Source organism: Balaenoptera ricei, chromosome 14 (genome assembly GCF_028023285.1).
Source record: "Balaenoptera ricei isolate mBalRic1 chromosome 14, mBalRic1.hap2, whole genome shotgun sequence".
NCBI lineage: Eukaryota > Metazoa > Chordata > Mammalia > Artiodactyla > Balaenopteridae > Balaenoptera > Balaenoptera ricei.
In genome coordinates this window covers 70,918,752-70,942,371 of record NC_082652.1, presented here as the reverse complement: position 1 = coordinate 70,942,371, position 23,620 = coordinate 70,918,752, and the positions used below count along the sequence as shown (strand labels likewise).

Below are 23,620 nucleotides of genomic sequence, written 5' to 3'. Positions count from 1 at the left end.
AACTAATCATTAGAGAAATGCAAATGAAAACTACAGTGAGGTATCACCTCACACCAGTCAGAATGGCCATCATCAAAAAATCTACAATAAGTGCTGCAGAGGGTGCAGTGAAAAGGGAACCCTCCTACACTGTTAGTGGGAATGTAAATTGATACAGCCACTATGGAGAACAGTATGGAGGTTCCTTAAAAAACTAAAAATAGAACTACCATATGACCAAGCAATCCAACTACTAGGCATATACCCTGAGAAAACCATAACTCAAAGAGTCATGTACCACAATGTTCACTGCAGCACTATTTACAATAGTCAGGACATGGAAGCAACCTAAGTGTCCACTGACAGATGAATGGATAAAGATGTGGCACATATATAATGGAATATAACTCAGCCACAAAAAGAAACGAAATTGAGTTAATTGTAGTAAGGTGGATGGACCTAGAATCTGTCATTCAGAGTGCAGTAAGTCAGAAAGAGAAAAACAAATACTGTATGCTAACACTTATATAGAGAATTAAAAAAAAAAAAAAAGGTTCTGAAGAACCTAGGGGCAGGACAGGAATAAAGACGCAGATGTAGAGAATGGACTTGAGGACACGGGCAGGGGGAAGGGTAAGCTGGGACGAAGTGAGAGAGTGGCATGGACATATACACACTACCAAATGTAAAATAGATAGCTGGTGGGAAGCAGCCACATAGCACAGGGAGATCAGCTCAGTGCTTTGTGACCACCTAGAGGGGTGGGATTCGGAGGGTAGGAGGGAGATGCAAGAGGGAGGGGATATGGGGATATATGTATATGTATAGCTGGTTCACTTTGTTATACAGCAGCAACTAACACAACAATGTAAAGCAATTATACTCCAATAAAGATGTTAAAAAAATACAGTTATGTTGGTACAGGTTGTAAGGGATTATAAAAGAGTAACAAAACATAAGGTGAAGGCAAAGATTTACTTTTCCTGACAACAGTCTAAGTCCTTGGATAATAATCATTGCTACTTTTTATGTATTACCTACTACAGTGTGCCAAATATTTACCCTTTTTCTAATCCACACAAGTGTATTACACAAGGTATGAAACATCTAGTAAACAGCAAGTGTTTTCATGGAAGTGATTTCAATGTAAACAGGTGTGGGACAGTTTAGGTTGAAGGTGGAAATGTAAATAAGAGAAAAGCCTGGAGCACACACTTTCAGAGGAAGTGAAGCCATCCAGATTCTTAATCTAGACGTCAAATTTTAAGGTACTAATATTATTCAATATTTAAATTCAGTGTACTAAAATTTTTTTTTAGAAAACCTGTTATGTAATATTTAAAAATCATGCAAATTGTCTTGAAAACATGTTTCTGTCATTTCACATCCATCGCAAACATTATGAGAATTTTTCAAAATGGAAAACTACATAATACATTAAACCTTAAATATTTACTGATGGGAATATAATAGATTCTTCTGCATATCAATTCTCCTACTAAATATCAATTTGCAACGCTCATTTATTTCTTTAATCATCATAAACCATTATAATTATCATGCAATAGTTTATATTTTTTAAAATTTTTTTCATTTTTATTTTTTTAAAAAACATTTTATTATAGAAAACAATAAAAACAATAAAATATAAACAAAAATAGCAGTATAATGAACTCTTCTGTATCCATCATCCAGGTTCAACTCATAGTTAATCTTCTTTTTTTTTATTTCTGAGATATACATTTTAAAGTAATAACTAGAATTATGACTTATAACATTATACCAGAACATATAAGATTTTTAGAAATTTCATGTAATGTCTGAAACATTTATATTAACATATTTCCATACAAATAACCCAATGAAAGTTTAGTATTAGTTGTTTTGTTGGTTTTTATACTGCAGGTTCTTGTTAGTCATCAATTTTATACACATCAGTGTATACATGTCAATCCCAATCGCCCAAATCAGCACACCACCATCCCCACTCCACCGCAGTTTTCCCCCCTTGATGTCCATATGTCTGTTCTCTACATCTGTGTCTCAACTTCTGCCCTGCAAACCGGCTCATCTGTACCATTTTTCTAGGTTCCACATACATGCGTTAATAGACGATATTTGTTTTTCTCTTTCTGACTTACTTCACTCTGTATGACAATCTCTAGATCTATCCACGTCTCAGCAAATGACTCAATTTTGTTCCTTTTTATGGCTGAGTAATATTCCATTGTATATATGTACCACAACTTCTTTAACCATTCGTCTGTCGATGGGCATTTAGGTTGCTTCCATGACCTGGTTATTGTAAATAGTGCTGCAATGAACATTGGGGTGCATGTGTCTTTTTGAATTACGGTTTTCTCTGGGTATATGCCCAGTAGTGGGATTGCTGGGTCATATGGTAATTCTATTTTTAGTTTTTTAAGGAACCTCCACACTGTTCTCCATAGTGGCTGTATCAATTTACATACCCACCAACAGTGCAAGAGGGTTCCCTTTTCTCCACACCCACTCCAGCATTTGTTGTTTGTAGATTTTCTGATGATGCCAATTCTAACTGGTGTGAGGTGATACCTCATTGTAGTTTTGATTTGCATTTCTCTAATAATTAGTGATGTTGAGCATCTTTTCATGTGCTTCTTGGCCATCTGTATGTTTTCTTTGGAGAAATGTTTATTTAGGTCTTCTGCCCATTTTTGGATTGGGTTGTTTGTTTCTTTAATATTGAGCTGAATGAGCTGTTTATATATTTTGGAGATTAATCTTTTGTCCGTTGATTCGTTTGCAAATATTTTCTCCCATTCTGAGGGATGTCTTTTCATCTTGCTTATGGTTTCCTTTGCTGTGCAAAAGCTTTGAAGTTTCATTAGGTCCCATTTGTTTATTTTTGTTTTTATTTCCATTACTCTAGGAGGTGGATCAAAAAAGATCTTGCTGTGATTGATGTCAAAGAGTGTTCTTCCTATGTTTTCCTCTAAGAGTTTTATAGTGTCCGGTCTTACATTTAGGTCTCAAATCCATTTTGAGTTTATTTTTGTGTATGGTGTTAGGGAGTGTTCTAATTTCATTCTTTTACATGTAGCTGTCCAGTTTTCCCAGCAACACTTATTGAAGAGACTGTCTTTTATCCATTGTATATCTTTGCCTCCTTTGTCATAGATTAGTTGACCATAGGTGCGTGGGTTTACCTCTGGGCTTTCTATCCCGTTCCACTGATCTACGTTTCCGTTTTTGTGCCAGTACCATATTGTCTTGATTACTGTAGCTTTGTAGTATAGTCTGAAGTCAGGGAGTCTGATTCCTCCAGCTCCGTTTTTTTCCCTCAAGACTGCTTTGGCTATTCGGGGTCTTTTTTGCCTCCATACAAATTTTAAGATGATTTGTTCTAGTTCCGTAAAAAATGCCATTGGTAATTTGATAGGGATTGCATTGGATCTGTAGATTGCTTTGGGTAGTAGAGTCATTTTCACAATATTGATTCTTCCAATCCAAGAACATGGTGTATCTCTCCACCTGTTGGTATCATCTTTAATTTCTTTCATCAGTGTCTTATAGTTTTCTGCATACAGGTCTTTTGTCTCCCTAGGTAGGTTTAGTCCTAGATATTTTATTCTTTTTGTTGCAGTGGTAAATGGGAGTGTTTCCATAATTTCTCTTTCAGATTTTTCATCATTGGTGTATAGGAATGCAAGAGATTTCTGTGCATTAATTTTGTATCCTGCAACTTTACCAAATTCATTGATTAACTCTAGTAGTTTTCTGGTGGCATTTTTAGGATTCTCTATGTATAGTATCATGTCATCTGCAAACAGTGACAGTTTTACTTCTTCTTTTCCAATTTGTATTCCTTTTATTTCTTTTTCTTCTCTGATTGCCGTGGCTAGGACATCCAAAACTATGTTGAATAATAGTGGTGAGAGTGGACATCCTTGTCTTGTTCCTGATCTTAGAGGAAATGCTTCCAGTTTTTCACCATTGAGAATGATGTTTGCTGTGGGTTTGTCGTATATGGCCTTTATTATGTTGAGGAAAGTTCCCTCTATGCCCACTTTCTGGAGAGTTTTTATCATAAATGGGTGTTGAATTTTGTCAAAAGCTTTTTCTGCATCTATTGAGATGATCATATGGTTTTTATTCTTCAATTTGTTAATATGGTGTATCACATTGATTGATTTGCATATATTGAAGAATCCTTGCATCCCTGGGATAAATCCTACTTGATCGTGGTGTATGATCCTTTTAATGTGTTGTTGGATTCTGTTTGCCAATATTTTGTTGAGGATTTTTGCATCTATATTCATCAGTGATATTGGTCTGTAATTTTGTTTTTTTGTAGTATCTTTGTCTGGTTTTGGTATCAGGGTGATGGTGGCGTCATAGAATCAGTTTGGGAGTGTTCCTTCCTCTGCAATTTTTTGGAAGAGTTTGAGAAGGATGGGTGTTAGCTCTTCTCTAAATGTTTGATAGAATTCACCTGTGAAGCCATCTGGTCCTGGACTTTTGTTTGTTGGAAGATTTTTAATCACAGTTTCAATTTCATTACTTGGGATTGGTCTGTTCATATTTTCTGTTTCTTTCTGGTTCAGTCTTAGAAGGTTATACCTTTCTAAGAATTTGTCCCTTTCTTCCAGGTTGTCCATTTTATTGGCATAGAGTTGCTTGTAGTAGTCTCTTAGGATGCTTTGTATTTCTGCGGTGTCTGTTGTAACGTCTCCTTTTTCATTTTTAATTTTATTGATTTGAGTCCTCTCCCTCTTTTTCTTGATGAGTCTGGCTAATGGCTTATCAATTTTGTTTATCTTCTCAAAGAACCAGCTTTTAGTTTTACTGATCTTTGCTATTGTTTTCTTTGTTTCTATTTCATTTATTTCTGCTCTGATTGTTATGATTTCTTTCCTTCTGCTAACTTTGGGTTTTGTTTGTTCTTCTTTCTCTAGTTCCTTTAGGTGTAAGCTTAGATTGTTTACTTGAGATTTTTCTTGTTTCTTCATGTAGGCTTGTATAGCTATAAATTTCCCTCTTAGAACTGCTTTTGCCACATCCCATAGGTTTTGGATCATCGTATGTTCATTGTCATTTGTCTCTAGGTATTTTTTGATTTCTTCAGTGATCTCTTGGTTAGTTAGTAACGTATTGTTTAGCCTCCATGTGTTTGTGTTTTTTACGTTTTTTTCCCTGTAATTGATTTCTAATCTCATAGTGTTGTGGTCAGAAAAGATGCTTGATGTGATTTCGATTTTCTTAAATTTACTGAGGCTTGATTTGTGACCCAAGATGTGATCTATCCTGGAGAATGTTCCGTGTGCACTTGAGAAGAAAGTGTAATCTGCTGTTTTTGGATGGAATGTCCTATAAATATCAATTAAATCTATCTGGTCTATTGTGTCATTTAAAGCTTCTGTTTCCTTATTTATTTTCATTTTGGATGATCTGTCCATTGGTGTAAGTGAGGTGTTAAAGTCCCCCACTATTATTGTGTTACTGTCGATTTCCCCTTCTATAGCTGTTAGCAGTTGCCTTATGTATTGAGGTGCTCCTATGTTGGGTGCACATATATTTATAATTGTTATATCTTCTTCTTGGATTGATCCCTTGATCATTATGTAGTGTCCATCCTTGTCTCTTGTAACATTCTTTATTTTAAAGTCAATTTTATCTGATATGAGTATAGCTACTCCACCTTTCTTTTGATTTCCATTTGCATGGAATATCTTTTTCCATCCCCTCACTTTCAGTCTGTATGTGTCCCTAGGTCTGAAGTGGGTCTCTTGTAGACAGCATATATATGGGTCTTGTCTTTGTATCCATTCAGCAAGCCTGTGTCTTTTGGTTGGAGCATTTAATCCATTCACGTTTAAGGTAATTATCGATATGTATGTTCCTATGACCATTTTCTTAATTGTTATGGGTTTGTTTTTGTAGGTCCTTTTCTTCTCTGTGCTTCACACTTAGAGAAGTTCCTTTAGCATTTGTTGTAGAGCTGGTTTGGTGGTCCTGAATTCTCTTAGCTTTTGCTTGTCTGTAAAGCTTTTGATTTCTCCATCAAATCTGAATGAGATCCTTGCCGGGTAGAGTAATCTTGGTTGTAGGTTCTTCCCTTTCATCACTTTAAGTATATCATGCCACTCCCTTCTGGATTGTAGAGTTTCTGCTGAGAAATCAGCTGTTAACCTTATGGGAGTTCCCTTGTATGTTATTTGTCGTTTCTCCCTTGCTGCTTTCAATAATTTTTCTTTGTCTTTAATTTTTGCCAGTTTGATTACTATGTGTCTCAGCATGTTTCCCCTTGGGTTTATCCTGTATGGGACTCTCTGTGCTTCCTGGACTTGGGTGGCTATTTCCTTTCCCATGTTAGGGAAGTTTTCGACTATAATCTCTTCAAATATTTTCTCTGGTCCTTTCTCTCTCTCTTCTCCTTCTGGGACCCCTATAATGCGAATGTTGTTGCATTTAATGTTGTCCCAGAGGTCTCTTAGGCTGTCTTCATTTCTTTTCATTCTTTTTTCTTTAGTTTGTTCCGCAGCAGTGAATTCCACCATTCTGTCTTCCAGGTCACTTATCCGTTCTTCTGCCTCAGTTATTCTGCTATTGATTCCTTCTAGTGTAGTTTTCATTTCAGTTATTGTATTGTTCATCTCTGTTTGTTTGTTCTTTAATTCTTCTAGACCTTTGTTAAACATTTCTTGCATCTTCTCGATCTTTGCCTCCATTCTTATTCCGAGGTCCTGGATCATCTTCACTATCATTATTCTGAATTCTTTTTCTGGAAGGTTGCCTATCTCCACTTCATTTAGTTGTTTTTCTGGGTTTTTATCTTGTTCCTTCATCTGGTATGTAGCCCTCTGCCTTTTCATCTTGTGTATCTTTCTTCATGCAATAGTTTTTAAATGGAATTTCTTTTTGCTGAGAAATCCATGGGCTGTATATGGGGGTGCAGCAAAATCATCTACATTAGTATTTTAAGTTAATTTTTATGGAGATGAAATCCACATAACAAAATAAACTGTTTTAAAATAAACAATTCAGAGGGATTTAGAAAATCCATAATGTTGTACAACCACCTCTATCTAGTTCCAAAACATTTTCATCATCCCAGAAGGAAATACCATACCCATTAAGCAGTTTTCCCCACTTCCCCAGTGACTGCAACCACCAATCTGCTTTCTGTATTTTTGTATTTACCTATTCTGGATATTTCATATAAATGTGCTACCTAAATATGGGCAGAAAACAAGAAATCTAAATGATCATAAGCACATCAAGAATCATGAGAGACGGGAATTGGGGAAAGGGATAGGACAGATGTTGTTTAAAGGTACAAACTTTCAGCAAGAGGCCTAAGAGATAAGTCCTAGAGATCTAATACATAGTGAACACAGACAACAGTACTGTATTATAATCATCTAACTTGCAAAGAGACTAGAACTTAATTATTCCAACCAGTAAAAAGAAATTATAATTACATAATGTGCAGAGGTGCTAATTATCAGTACAGTGGCAATATTACAGTGTATCAAATTAACCTGTTGTACACCTTAAATTTACACAATGTTCTATGTGAAATGTATTTCAATAATGGTAATAAAAAAGAATCAAGAGAGACACCATAAAATAACTGATTGGTTTTCTTCAAAAATGTAAATGCCATGAAAAACACTAAAGAACCATTGCAATTTAAAGAAGACCGGACAGATAGGACAACGAAATGCAAAACCTGATCCCCCAAAATGCCATCAAGGATATTACTGGGATAACTGGCAAAACTGGGAGATATATTGTAACTTACATAAACGTCCTGTATAATTTTAAATATTCTGAGTTCGATAACCATATGTAAGAGGTATCCTTTTCTGAAAATACACAGCGAAGTATTAAGGGGCCAAGAAGTATGATGTATACAACCACGTCTTTCAAATTATTTCAAAATAAATTTTGAAAGACAGAAATTGAAAGTGCAGCCCTGATCATGTTTGTGTGGTTCTTCCAGGAGAGAAAGCATTATTTATCACAATTAAAACTTTGGTACCAAAAGACTGGATTAGTATTGCAGCATATTGGTGAGGTAGGAAAATCTAAAACAGTATGGAATACCTTTTAGTTTATTTAAAATCAAAGACTATCTGAGAAAAATACACTTTGCAATTAGTACTTGTGGTGTAATAAGAAATATATTTGGTCTTGGTCCCCAGTTCTTGTACAGAGTTCCTAAAAACTGCTGGAATTTCTTGAGTGACAGGAGTATCTTTTGTTATTCATAAGCAGCCCCTTTTGATCAGACCTGAGTTTATGCTAATGAGGTGACTTAGGGTGAGGTCACTACAGAACCTCGGTCACCAGAAAGACCAAGTGATTATTAGAGAGTGGGAGCTTTCAGTACCACTCCAGTTCCCCCGGGAAAGGGGGTGGGAACGATGGCAATTAAGATCCATAAAAACTTTTGAACAAGGAGAGTTGATGAGCTTTCAGGTTGGTGAACACACCTAGGTGCTGGGGGGTGGCAAGCGCAGAGGACAAGGAAGTGCCATGCCCTCCCCGACCCCAATACCTAGTCCTATGTGTCTTTTCCATCTGTTCCTGAGTTGTATCCTTTTATAAGAAACCGGTAAATATAAGTAAAGTGTCTCCCTGAGTTCTGTGAGCCATTACAGCAAATGATCTAACCTGAGGAAGGGGTTGTGGGAAGCCCTGATTTACAGCTGGTTGGTAAGAAGGATAGGTCAAAACCTGGGGCTTGCGACTGGCATCTGAAGTGGGGGGTCTTTCCGGGCTGAGTCCCTAACTTGTGTGATCCGAAGTTACCTCCAGGTAGACAGTGTTAGAATTAAGTTGTAGCACACCCCATCAGTGTCTGCCTAGAGCTGGAGAATTCCTGGGTGTGGGGAAAAAACACATTTGGGGGCCAGAAGAGTTGAGTCTGTGAGTAGGAAGAAACAGTTTTTCCCTTCAGTAGTTAACTTAAGATCAGCATTCTGACATATAAAATCTTCTATTTTCAGCTCCTGGCTAAAATTTTGCTTCTATCAAATACTGAATTTAGTCTGTAAAATAAAGATTACCTTTTAAATCTACCTCACAGGTAACTGTAATGATCAAATGAGAGAATGGATGCAGAAGAGTATTAAAGACTTAAAGAGTAAAGTGTTACAGCACTCAAATTATTACTTTATGACTAAGTGATAGAGAGTAAAATAAAATATAAAAGTAATTTTAATAGTGTCTTTAAAACAAGTAGGCATAAGTTAAGAAACAACTTAAGGAGAAAAATCAATCTCTGCCAAAAATAGAACCAAGGACTAAGGAGAGAGACAGACAGACAGCAGGCTTAATAGCAGCTGGAGGCAACAGGACAAAATGGGGAAAACCCACACCTAACTCCTCATGTTATACAGACAGGATGGAAGAACTGTAAAAATGAGTGAAGTAAAAACAGGAAACAAAATAAGGTGGGGCTTCCCGTTCTGAATAAATATGAAAACTCAAGCTGCTTACCTGAGTTTCCTGGATATTGAGGTATGCCTGTGGTTTCTCCCTCTGGTGTGCCATTCATCCTGCCTTACCCTGGGGGTTAGTGAATTTACTCTCTGGGTGGTGTTTATAAACTGGACTGGGACTGAAACCGCTAGGCCACTGGCTGCTGGAGAACACTCTCCCTGGCTCCCTAGCTGGGGGTAGAAAGCAGAAGTTCAATGTAATAGACCAAAATTAGAGAGAGGTCATGACTAGGTACAGTGAGCACAAGCTCTGCCGTCAGTCTGAATCTGGATGTAGCTAATTACCAGTTTGGAATCAGTTATGTTACCCAAGCATTCCCAAATGGTCTCTGAATTGGTGTCTGTCTGGGACACGTTTTTCACTAGTCTAACCAAATGAGAAAAACTAGGACAACGTAGTATTGAAACAGGAGGGAAGGGGGCAGGGCACAACCTTTGAAAGAATGACATAGCCCAAGGACATGACATAAACGGATTAGAACCAAATGGGTCCAAGACGGTGGACAAGTTGACTTCCATTAGACCTCGAGCCTCAGTAGACGCTCACTGTAACACATCAGCAAGCTAAATGACAAACCCACAGGTGCCATGACAGTTCTAAGGTGACCATAAGGATCAAAAAGTGGGCGGTGGCCCAATTCCTGGAAATCCCTGCCCCTTCCCGCAACAGCTGGAATACTCCTCTCACTCATTAGCCTATGAAATTACCCACCACTATAAACACTGACAACCCCGTACCCTGGTGCCTTTCTCACCTTCTGAGATGGCCCACGCTCTGTTTGTGGAGTGCATTTCTCCCAAGGCCGCACTTGCCTTCTGAGATGGCCCACACTCTCTCTGCGGAGTGTGTTTCTCTCTAAATAATCCTACTTCTTACCTGTCACTTTGTCTCTCACTGAATTCTTTCTGCGATGAGACATCAAGAACCTGAGCTTCATTAAGTCCTGAAACCAGGTGTGTGATCTCAGTTGGAAGACTGTGGGTTTTCCCTGGGTTCGAGTCCTGGCCTCGTGGGTTCAAGTCCCAGTCTGGGTTTTGGCCAGGTTTGAGTCCCGGCCGCGTGGGTTCAAGTTCCAATCTGAGGTGCGTGGTTTCAGTATAGTTTTTCATAATACTAAATTTATTGTCTGCGTTTTCATGTTGTAATTATCTTCCTCCCTTTTTGGTGGTAAAAAAAAATTTTTTTTGTTTTGAAAGGATGGGGATGGTAGATTGTAGTAGTTTTTAAAAAGGTCCATAACCTTGACAGAATTAAAAGTTGGTGATCTTACGTCTGGTCCCAACTGCCCCCCTACACACACACTTTTCTTTTTTTAACTTACCCATGAAGTCCAACGGTCTGGGAACCCCTAACTTAAGTCTCACTTTTCTTATCAATAAAGTAGGGAAGGGGAAGGAAAACTCTATTTTGCAGTTGTGTGCAGTAATGATAATATTTAAACAAAGCATCAACCCCTTAGAGCTTTTTTATCATCATCATAAAGAGCTCGACCACTTTACTTGGTTTATTCAATAAAATCCATATCCAGGCAATCTGGCAGAGTGGTCAAAGGCAAGCTCTGGAATCAGACCACTGGACTTAAATCCTAGCTTTGCCCCTGCTACACTGCTAGCTCCATGATCTTGAGTAAGTCGGAGTTAAGCCTCAATCTCCTTGGACTGCAGTTATCTCATCACTTGAATGGAGATGATAAACAACAGGACCTACTAAATAGGGCCATTTTAAGATTAAAATTAGGTAATCCATGTAAGATGATTATCACAGTGCCCTCTAAGTGCTCTATAAATGTTATTTATCTATGCATTATTGTTATTAGTAGTAATAAACTGAAGAGGTCAGAAGATGCTTTCTAAATGCCTGTTTCTGCATCAACATCTTCCAATGTAAAATCCGTATTAAGAGGCTATGAGGGGGCTTCCCTGGTGGCGCAGTGGTTAAGAATCTGCCTGTCAATGCAGGGGACACGGGTTCGAGCCCTGGTCTGGGAAGATCCCACATGCCGCAGAGCAACTAAGCCCGTGAGCCACAACTACTGAGCCTGCGTGCTACAACTACTGAAGCCCACGGGCCTAGACAGTGCTCTGCAACAAGAGAAGCCACCGCAATGAGAAGCCCGCGCGCCGCAACAAAAAGTAGCCTCCACTTGCCGCAACTAGAGAAAGCCCGCACACGGCAATGAAGACCCAACACAGCCAAAAAAATAACTTAAAAAAAAAAAAAAGAGGCTATGAGGTTTGTATATTAACTATACTTCAATAAAAAGTTTTTTGTTTAAAAGGAGGCTATGAGGAAAATCATGGTTAACATTTATTTAAACTATTTCAAATTAAATCTCTAGGTCAAGAATGAGAATCTGGATGACATACAGATCCAGACAAATACCAAATGTCATCCTAAACAATATCTACATAATCAATATATTTTTCATAACTTTTGAAATTTGTACATATTGATCAAGGCAGGTACAATATGCAGCCATATAATCAAAGTGGTGACTGTCAAATAAAATAATTAACTTTTAATAAAATGGTTACTGTTTTATTAAATCACATGTGGAGTAATTTTGATATTTAGTATGAATTTTGTTCTGTAATATTGACCCTCAGTAAACAACTATACATTTTAGTGTTATTTATTTTTAACTGTTTTTTTAAATTTTATTTTATTTTTTTATACAGCAGGTTCTTATTAGTCATCAATTTTATACACATCAGTGTATACATGTTAATCCCAATCGCCCAATTCATCACACCACCATCCCCACCCTCCCGCAGCTTTCCCCCCTTGGTGTCCATAGTTATTTATGTTTTAAAATATGGTTAAGTTGGTCTGAAATTCACCAATATAAATTATAATTAATTTTAGTTTAACTTAATATAAAATGTAATGTAGTTCAGAATAGCTTACTTTTTTATATGAAATTAAATACAATTTATGCACAAACAGCATTACGGTAAGAGTTAATTTACAAAAGAAATTCTCAAATGGTAAATGGGTTTTTTCTTTATGAATTTTTAATGCATTTTCATAACAAATTTATTAAAAGACAAAAACATTATACATAAACACCTTCTAAGAGTGAAACCTGTAAGCGGTTCTTTCTCAGGAATAACTATTGAGCAAGAGTAAGTTTTAATTCTCAAGAGAATGCAAAACTTCTACAAAAGCATAGCCCAACATTTCCTTTTAACATATGGTAAAGGTATATCAGCATTTCTAGCCTCTATGCCTAACTTTTAATTAAGTCTTTATAGCTACCATAAAAGAATCAGATAACAGATTATAAATCAGTGCTCAAAGTTTATTATTTAAAGGTCCACTATTAGAAGATAACACTAAACATTTTTCCTTTATTTCTGCAAACCATGTAACATAACTCAACTAGTTATAGTAGTTACACAATATATATTTACCTATCATTTGCGTAACTACTATAGTGTGTGTATATATATATGTATACACACACGCGCACACACACAGCTGTGTATGTGGGGGGGGGGGTTGTAAGGAAATGACTGTTTCTTCTCTAATTTCCAGGATGCTTGGCAACTAAAGATCAAAACTTAGGAGCACAACACTGCACTTAGCTTTACAGCATGAACAATGCTTAAGGAGCATACAAGCTTAAGAGGAGGCTGGAGCTATTAAGTTAGATTGCCTGAGTTCGAATCCAGGCTTTGCCACGTAAAACCTGTGACCTTGGGTAAGTTACTTAGCCTTTCTAATTTTCATTTGTAACCTGGAGATAATAAAGAGTACCAACCTCAGGGCATTATTTTGAAATAATTCTTGCAGAAAACAGCGCTCGGCTCCTGATTAACAATGATTAACAATTAATACGTGCTTCCATGTTATCAGTTGCAACACTAAAAGAAATAACAGTGCTATCAACTGTTTTGTTTTCAAGTGACTGCCACAAACATTAAGAAGGTAAATCAAACAGATAGGCGATTACACGTTTTGTAAGGAAGCACTTCTGTTGAGATCTGTTATTTTGATTAAGCTTCTTCTCACTAAACGGCAACGGAAATTTTCTAGAATTATCTTTGGAACCAAGAAAGTCAAATCCGGGACCTCAATGTAACACCACACAAGCAGAAATGGATATCACCAGCATCAAAGAAACACCTGCCAAACTTGGTCCACAGATGTCATTTCACATGAATGGACAGAACCGTTCCAATCTTAGAACTTTCTAGCCTGCAACAAACTTCCATTAAAGCAAGGATCAATCACAACACACAAACAAAATGCCTAACTCCTGCCATTAATTCATCCCTGCAGAAAAAGAGAACTATTCGATAAAGGGATTTGGAGCCACAAAATCGGTCTTTAAGGGGCGCGGGAGTAAAGGGTAGAAGAGATGCTCCTGTTAAGGAAGCCGCAGGGCCTTACTCCAGGTCAGGAAGGCGGGGCGCCCTGGGACTAGCGAGTCTCGACCGGGAAGTCGCGTCCCCAAACCGTGCGCCAGGGAAGAGCCGCCCACGGTCAAACAGGGGTTGCCGAGACCCCACCGTTCCCCACGCTCTCAGCCAGGACTCGACGAACCCCTTCCCTTCACCCCGCCCTCCCATCCGCCAAGCTGGGACCTTGTGGGCCGCACGCGCGGAGGCCGGCAGCGGGTCCGCGCTCGGCTCCCCGGGCCGGGGTGAGGAGACCGGCGCCGCTCCCATCCCGGAACTCCCGCCCGGGCCCCGCCGCGGCAGGCCGCCCGCAGCTGCGAGCCGTGCGGAGCCTTACCCGACGTCTAGCCAGGCGACAGGTGGTGCTGCCGGCGGAGAGGCCGCGGCCTCGCAGCCCACCCGGATGATGCTCAGCTCCGGCCGAGTTCGGCCCTCCCCTGCTCGAGGCTTCCCGGAGCCGGCTCCAGGTCAGGATCGAACTGGCTGGGTCGGCTGGCTACTAGCCGAGGCAACCAGTAAATCCGCGTACTGAGAAGAGGGAACAGGGAGTACCGCCGGCGCGGCCCCATGGGGGGAGACTGACGGGCGCGCAGACCAATACGGAGGCAGGAAGCCAGCCTTGAGGGGCGGGGCTCCGCTTTGAGGTTTCGCGACCGGCGCACCCGCGTTCTAGCTTCGCAGGACCGTACTCTGTCTGGTGGCTAGAGGTTACCATTTGGGGCCAGGTGCATGCCCTTAAGGGCCCGACCCCAAGGAGTGAGAGAGGGGTCGTGTAGGGTGGGAGGAGTCCGGATATAAAGACGATAACCACCGCCCCACGAAAAGACCTGGGGCTGGCTACAGCCGACTTCGCATTCCCGCGGCTGGCGGTATGGTTGATGGTGATGGCTGCGCGTTCGCGCGATTAGAGGCTCTGCGCAGGCGCGGGCGAGGCCGGGAATAGGGTGGGGTGGGGCGTGTCGACGGGTACCAGTCTCTGATCCCGAGAAGAGAGGAAGGCTGTGAGTTTGGGTCGGTTCTGGACAGCCAGTGGAGGCAGGGAGAGGATAGAGAGATTTAAGAGCGGGATACACGCCAGGAGAATGGAGAAGCAGAAGAGGGAGGACCCAGGAAATGCGAAGCCTCCGCACTTGAGGAACGCTTTATGTTTCTGAGCAATTTTTGTTTGTCTAAGAGTTGCTCTTCTGCCGAATTCTCTGCTACTCTCCACGGTTGCTGACACACTTTTTGGCCTGCAGGGAATTTACTAATGATCCCTACAATCACAGTCACCATAAATAGATATTCAATGTTCCCTCTCAGAAAAGCACAGGAACCCTAAATTGTCATCTTGAAAGCTGCAGGACCATACCTTAATACATCTATACCCACCCACGGTTATGATATTGGAGGATATTTCTTCATTCTTATTTCGGAAAATGTTATCACCAAAAATTCTTTACTGTAATCGAGTTCGTGTGCTTTTAAAGTATAGTAATAATAGTTTTTAACTAAAGATGTAAAGGATAAAGAGGCAAGGCAGATTGAATGAGAAAATTAAAAGCAATGGAGATGCAGGATAGAGAAAATTGAGCAGAAGTAGAAAAAAGTGAATTCCCTCCCCTCCTAAACTTATTGACAATTATGTAAAATTTGGAGTAGCCATGTCACTCTAAGCATGGAAGGGTGGGGCATATTGGGGAAACAGTAGTTGGACCATAAATGATAGGTATGGCTGCTCTAGTAACCACCGCTGGGAAAGAGAGACTATAAACAAGCATGACCTAAAATAACCCTGCTTGCCAGAAATTGTCAAGATGCCGCAAGCGGAATGACAGAAAATTTAAAAATTAGAAGTGTCATTATAAATGCTTCATTAGTAGAGGTAAAATTATTTTATCTTTGAAAGATAGTTTGTCCTACAGTAGAATAATCCCAGGTTGAAGGGTTGTAGAGAGCTATCATGGATGGGACTTTTTTTGGTTAAATCGAGGTCAGTTCATTCCTTATTAACTGAAATATATGTTAATGTCAAAGAGGCACACAGCGCTGTTTCGCTGGTCCGCCCCAATGCACTTCTCCTTAGTCGCTTAGGTGATTGGTCTGAGGCTTCCTATCCAGTACAGTGATATGTGGCTATGGAGCACTTGAAATATGGCTAGTCTAAATTAAGATACACACTGAGTTCCAGAACAGTGAAAAAAAAAAAAAGATGAAATATCTCAATTTTTAAAATATTGATCACATGTTGAAATAATAGTTTGGATATTTGGGGTTAAATTAAATATATTATTAAAATTAATTTCACCTCCCTTTTTATTTTTTTAGCACGACTACTATAAAACTTAAAATTACATATGTAGCTCCCATTTGTGGCTTGCTTTATATTTCAGTTGGGCAAGGACCCTGTTGGAGTCACATACATGGAAGGTGTTGGGTGGGACTTTTGAAAAGGCTTTTTTAAAAAAGTGAAGGCTTTTTCCAAAAGACTCAACTGGCATGTACCTTTTGCTTCATCCCACTTCTCCTCACTAGAAATGTTTGGAAGCCTGGCACCTATCATCGGACCATAAGATGACAAGCAAGAGATTGAAGGCCTACACTCTAAGTGTGTTGGCAGGATGGAAAAACCAGGGTCCCCAATAGTATTACTGAGCCACGTTCAGCCTTGATTCCTATGCTTGTATTTCCTGTTTTGTGAAATAAGCCTCTGTTTGTATAAATCACCTCAAATAGGGTTTTCTGTTATTTGGGCTAACAATAACTTCTAATAGTTACTGTTAAAATGCACAAAAATCTTGGTTCCTGTCATATTATCTTAATTTATATTTCTTTCTTTAGAATAGCTCATAATTCCCATTAGGTCAAATCGAGGATGTCAGATCTAAAGTTACTATTTTACTACTGCATTAATAATGATAATAATACTGCTTTGATTTTGTGTGCCCCTAACCTACTATATTAGATACTGGACCTTTAAATTCATTTAAAAATAATTCTATACTTGAAATTTATCTATACACATATTACTTCTAGAGACCTAGGGATGTAGTATGTGATTGCACTTGGCTTATTTAAATTTAAACTAATGAGACATCTTAGTGTCTCACTTTATTACTGAATCAAAATAGCATCACTTACAGATGAAATAGCTCAATTCAAGCAAGAATGTTGGACCTATAGAGGCTAAAAAGGTAAATTCAGAAGAGCACAGTATTTTTCAAAGCTTAGGAGGATTATTGTGTTTAAAGTGTTGGAATGACGTTCCACACATTTGTTTTCAATCATACAGAAAATTCACCACTGGTTGCAGAGTAACAACCACTTTAACCCAGGAGTTGTATCTTTTGGTGTGGTCCTTGCTTATAGAAACCAGCAGAGAAACTGTGGAAGGTTTTAGATTTTATGTCTCTATTAATGATTATTCATGTAATCAATTACATTGTTCTTTTTCCTATGCTTTCATTATTTAGACGCAGAATATATGTAATATATCACCAAGTACCTGTGAGATGAAAGGAACATGTTAGTTGCTATATTAACTTCCAGTATGCATGTGTGTGTGTTGGAGAAGAGGACTTTTTTGTTGAAACTTGTTTTATGTTTTCCACTTTCTGGATTTCCTTGCAAGAATGAAAGAACCTCTCCAAAATGCAGGGTTCTCTTCAGTAAATGGAGTTAGAAGCTGACAATCCTGACTAGAAATACAGCTGAACAAGAAATACAACTCCAAGTGGAATATAGGTTATCAACAGATTAGACATCCCATTTATGGATAATTTGGGAATGGTAGAAGAAGATCGTCAAGATCTCTATGAACACGTATGTGTGTTGGGAGGTGTGTTTGCAAATTACCTGAACAAATCCCTCAGTTCTTCAACCATTTTTTCCTTTTTTTCTTTTTTTTTTTTTTTTTTTACTTACCTTGGGATTTTCGAATACTCAATTCTAGTACTATCTCTCACACTGTCTTGAAAAAATCACTCAACATCTTTCTCCTGTCAAGTGGACAAAGTTAAACTTCCCCTTCCTGTATCAAAGGGCATTGAAAGGAGGAAATGTGACAAAAAATAAGCAAGGGCTTTGTAAAGTTAAAAGGATACCAATGCAAATGAAGCATTCTCATTCAGGTTCCCTGCCAGGCATGTAGGTGATGTTCAATAAATAATAATTATCATTCACTGAGCACTTATTATCTGCTAAGCATTGCTTTAAGGCTCCTTGTATATATATTAAAATGACTTAACATTTTAAGTGTTAAAAGTCTTAACACAATGAGGTAGGTATTATTATTATCCCCATTTTACAAACTGAGGACTTACAGGTTGGACTCGTCCAAGGGTACCAATAATAAGAGGAAGAGAGATACAAATTATGCTGTACTCGCTCTGAACATTTTTGAGTATTTTTATGTGCAATTCAATGTCTTGGGAAGACCAGAAAGAGCATCTGGAACCCCCCACCCCAACCTGGAAAGTGGGAAGGCTCTCCCCACTTAAACTGTCTATTAAAATCCCCTTCATGACTCAAAGACAAATTCTAATCTCTTCAGTGACTCCTGGTGTAATAGTATGTAAATACACATTGGAGTTACCTTGGTGCTTAAAAAAAATATTGCCTGCACTATACCAGTTAAATAGAGAATCTTCTGATGTGAGACTCCAGCACCTGTGTTTCTTATTAGTTCTCATGTTTGTATTTTTTAAGTACTTTTCATGTAGTATAAGCTCCATGAAAGTAGGGATTTATAAAAATTGTTTCTCCCTGTATTCCTCCTAAGTCCTCACATATGATTAATGTTTCAGTAATTAGTGGGCAGGTTTTGAATGTTGACGTCTTCCTTGTCCTAATGAAAGAGTTCTCAGAGTGTGGTTCTGGAGCATCATCATCATCATCATCATCATCACCTGGGAACTTGTTAGACATGCAAATACTCAGGCCCCACCCCACACCCACTGAATCAGAAACTCTGTGGTTGGGACCCAGCAATCTGTGTTTTGACAAGCCCTCCAGGTGATTTAGATACACGCTCAAGTTTAAGAACTACTGTCTGAGGCCGTGTATTGATTAAGCAATCCTCAGAGTGTGGTTTACTTTTTGCATAAAAGTTTCACTGAGAGGAGCTAACTGGGAAACACGGATGAAGAAGACAAAATGCTTACCCTCAAGGAGTCTACCTTATAATATGGAGACAAAGCTTTTTTTCACGTAGGTATAATTTAAAAAGAAGTTTGTTTTTAAGTATGATTTACAGATGAAATGACATAATCATGACGTCTTGAGTTTGCTTTACATTAGGGAGAAAAATAGGGATAGATGAAACAAGATTGGCAAAATCACTATTTGTTAAGGCTAGGTGCTGTCTTTTAGGATTATTATACTATATTCTCTACTTTTGCATATAATTGAGCATTTCATTATAAAAAATATAAAGGCAATATGTAAAGAATAAGCTCAAAGCATTGTAGTTGTTCAAAAGGAGTGATTACTTCTTTTTTATTTCATTATTGTATTTATGACATCGTAAAGTGAGATGTTGGGATGTTAAGATGTTAACTCAAAATGAACATTTTAAAATTCTTTTCCTGCTTCTCTCGGTTTTCCAAAATATAAAATCCCAGCAGTCTTTGTTTTTGCAATGGCAATTATAATTTGATTTCCCTTCTGAAGAAGTTTATAATAAATTTAAACAAAAGTGCTTCCACTATTTTCTAGATCTAAACACGATGCAGAGCTTTTAAAAAATATTTTCTTCTTGTTACTGATGGAAGAAATGTTCACACTGAGGTATGAGAAAGTCATTCTGGCTTACATAACTTAAACCTTAAGCTAACTAGGACAGCCTATTTTGAGGCCTGTTAAACATGCATTGTACATCTGCTTTAACCATTAAAGAAAAGGATGCATTTAAAAAATCAAAATGGGGTAACTGTGGTTCAGGCATTCAAAATGGAGCCTCGTGGCCATTGTGGATATGCTTTCAGACACATGCCTGCATTACTGAGAACTTGAATTTTCTGAACTATAATCAGACTCAAGGACACCACCAGCCTTTCTCAAAACGATGTCTGCTAGCAGCTGCCAGCTGCAACATTATGGTCTCAACGTCTCTCCTGTAACTCTGCCACCATTTCAAACCCCAACCAATCCTTGCTTAATAAGCACCCTAACTTCTTGCCAGCTCCAATCCTAATTATTGACAAACAACTTATCAACTTTGTGGGTTTTGCCTTTATAAGCCTCCCCCATTTTGTAGTCTGGCAGAACACAATTCAAGTGCTTCTCGAATCTGTGTCTCCAGGCTATAGTCCTCAGCTTGGCGCAAATAAGACTCCTTTCTATTCCTATTATGGATTGTTTATTGATTATTTTCATTGCCATTACCATTATATCACCTGAAATAGACTAGATATGAATTTTGTAATATAGCTCTAGAGCAGGCATCTTCAAGCATGAGATCTCCTCTTGCATGTCTGCTCCGTCCTGTGTCCATGTGATTGGACAGAGGTCGTGGGTGCAGGGCTAACTTTGTGTGATGGTGGGAGAGATAGGCAGGTTGCCAGGGTGAGAAGCTTCTGAGGAGAGCCATTGCACCCCTGCACGCAGCCTCTCTCCCCAACTGCTGACCGGTTTCCTCTATACCAGGAAATAAGTTTTCATTCAACAACCCTCAGCAATGATGAGAAAGACAATGAACTCAAAGAGTTCTTGGGTGCCATACCTGTGTTTCTCATTGTCCCCAAATGTCGGAAATTCACTTTGGAGCCCATCACTGTCTCCAATCTGTTAAAAAAACAAAATTTAACTGAGTAAATTTGAAGATTTAATTGGCTTTATTCATGAATCAGGCAGCATCTCATCTGGCAAACAGAGACATACTCCCAGAAGCGATTACCTCTTAAACTTGGGTCACCTAGAAAGCTCTGTGGAAGAACACAAGAGCAAATCTTGACTTAAGTTCCTTAAATAATGTATTACCTACAAGTTCACTAACTCTTATCCATAATTCTGGAATCCAGAAGGTTTTTTTCCCCCATGATTTTGTAATTTTGGTGGAGCCAGAATTTATTTGGTGACAAATAAGAATTTGTCACAAGGCTGTCTATAGTCTTCATTTCTCCAACATAATGTAAATATTCACGTTTCTCTTCAGTAACAAGAATGTTCTGTGGCACTACCCCAGATCCCACTGAGGATATTATAAAACATACAGTATATGCTCCTTATAGTGTTTTCCCAAATCCCAAAGTTTCTAAATTCTGAAGCCCAACTGGCTCCAAGCACTTCATCCATTTGGATGAGCCAAAAGTGCAATCCTTCTTATGGCAAAAGAAATTAGGGAAAAACTATGTATAGTTCTTAATTTCAATTTTGCTGGGATTAAGCAGAAAATTTTTTATGTAAATACTGTTTTTTACAATACTTAAAAAGCTAAATTTATTGTGAGTGAGAAATGATCATGACAGTTTACTTGGTGCTGTGAGCACAGAAATGACTGATTGGATGAGTTATGAGAACTTAGCTTTTAAGGAGAAATTTTTGATGATAGAAGTCAGTAAATGTTAGCTTTAAGGGGGTTGGCTGAAAAGAGACACAAGGGAACATTCTATATCTCAGTCTGGACACTAGCTATACAAGTGTATACATGTGTAAAAATTCATCAAGTTTGAGTGAGGTAATTTACATACCTTACTGCATGAATTTTATATCCACCCCAATAAATATATAAAATAAACCATTTGCATTGTGCATTGCTATTTCTTTTGGAGCAAATGTTCCCCATGGAAACTGTTATGGATCTAATACCTTTCTTCTAGGCTTTCCTCCTTGGTGTCCTCCACTGGACCCTCTAAGAAAAAGGTGGGGACCATTCTTGGCTGCTCAGAATGTAGCTCACCAGGCCTTCTGGAGTTGTCAAAATAGCCATGCAGAAAATACAAAAAAATGCTGAGCCTGGAAAGAAGGCACAAGCGTTTCCTGGAAGGATGATTACAAGGCAGGTGATCTGGTAAAACAAGGTGCCAAGGCGCAAATCAACAGGAAACTAGGAGGAAGAAATACATATTGGGGTAGGTCACTGAACAAACAGAGAAGCATGTGGGTGTGGAGCAGCCTGTGTGAGTCCTGTGCTGTTGGGAGTTGAGGCCACCCACCATCTCTGGGTTTGCCTTTGGTTTGGCTGGTTCACCTGTGAAGTGGGAGGAGCTATAAAGGGGCAGGTTGCTGCAGCACACTTGGCTACATGACTTCCCTGTAAAACTTCATTAGGCAAAGTTTAAAGAGGTGGGTAGCCAGTTGTCTCGAGATGGGTACACATTTGCCCACTTTCTCAAAATCAAAGAAGGATGCTTGGAAAAACTTTTGTATCAATTGCCATGAAAATAGAGCAGCTTGATTTCTTTCTTTCTTTCTTTTTTTGTTTGTTTTTTTGCTTGCGGGATCTTAGTTCCCCAAACCAGGGATTGAACCTGGGCCCTGGCAGTGAAAGCACCAAGTCTTAACCACTGGGCCGCCAGGTAATTTCCTAGAGCAGCTTGATTTCATCCAAACACCACAATGTGTTTTCTTAAGGGAAAACCGTATTATTGAGGTTTCAGAGAATTATGGAAGGTCATTCTCTTTGTAATGAGAATATACGTGAGCAGGATCATTGGTTTTAGGTTGGCACATCATCTATCGCAAAAGCAGACTGTGCTAATCACATGTTTATTTTTTTAAATTAATCAATTTATTTTTGGCTGCATCGGGTCTTCGTTGCTGTGCGCGGGCTTTGGTTGCAGCGAGCGGGGGCTACTCTTCGTTGCGGTGCGCGAGCTTCTCATTGCAGTGGCTTCTCTTGTTGCGGAGCACCGGCTCTAGGTAAACGGGCTTCAGTAATTGTGGCTCTTGGGCTCTAGAGCGCAGGCTCAGTAGTTGTGGCGCACGGGCTTAGTTGCTCCGCGGCATGTGGGATCTTCCCAGACCAGGACTCGAACCCGTGTCCCCTGCACTGGCAGGCTGATTCTTAGCCACTGCACCACCAGGGAAGTCATAATCACATGTTTAGATTTACACAACTCCATCTGCCTTAGAATAGGAAATATGAATAATGAATGCTGACCGCACTGCTGGGAATTATCCCTCAGTAAATTAGGGTTATTAAAAATGCAAACTCTTTAAAAATACAAGAGAAAGTAAACAGTATATCTAAAGGCATTTGTGCTAGACACTCTGCAAAAACAAACTTGTCAGCCTAGTCTGGGGGTGAGACATAAAAACATTTGGTGAAGGTAAGTACTATCATTAAGAAACAACAATGTTTTCATTATTCCCAAAAACGATGTGCTAGTGATGATAATTACCTCCAAAAAAGTGCTAACAATTCTTTATATAATTAAAATAAATATAACTTTACAGGCTGTCTGAAAGAGTAAACTAATAGCATAATAAACAGTGCCTTCATTACCAAAATATTTTAAGGAAAGTTCTGGAAATTTTTGTGAAGAACAAAGAGGTTAATATCATAGGCTTGTTAATAATCGAAGAACTTTTACCCCTCAAGGAAAAATAGCATTTTGATGTTTATGGATAATATTGTATCACACTTGATTTTTCTCTAAGACTTTCAAGTATACTGGAGAGAGTAAGGCAAAAATTTACTACGTCATGTCATTGGGGAAATAACCTCTTTCTTTCAGTGATCCAAAGTGATTTGGTCTTGCTAAGCTGCCCCTAAGATCTTCCTGAGTCAGAGGCTGCTTGGTGTTACTTATTCTAAATCCTAGTCC

General features: G+C 38.8%; 1 protein-coding gene across 1 annotated transcript in view; it reads right to left on the bottom strand.

Annotated features, from left to right (window-relative positions):
• ME2 (malic enzyme 2) overlaps positions 1–14,457 on the bottom strand; it is a 63,542-nt gene extending 49,085 nt beyond the window's left edge. Inside the window, exon 1 of the mRNA XM_059894480.1 lies at positions 14,212–14,457. The gene's annotated coding sequence lies outside the window, so the exon portion shown is untranslated. The remainder of the gene's footprint in view (positions 1–14,211) is intronic.
• Between the last annotated feature and the right edge of the window lie 9,163 nt (positions 14,458–23,620).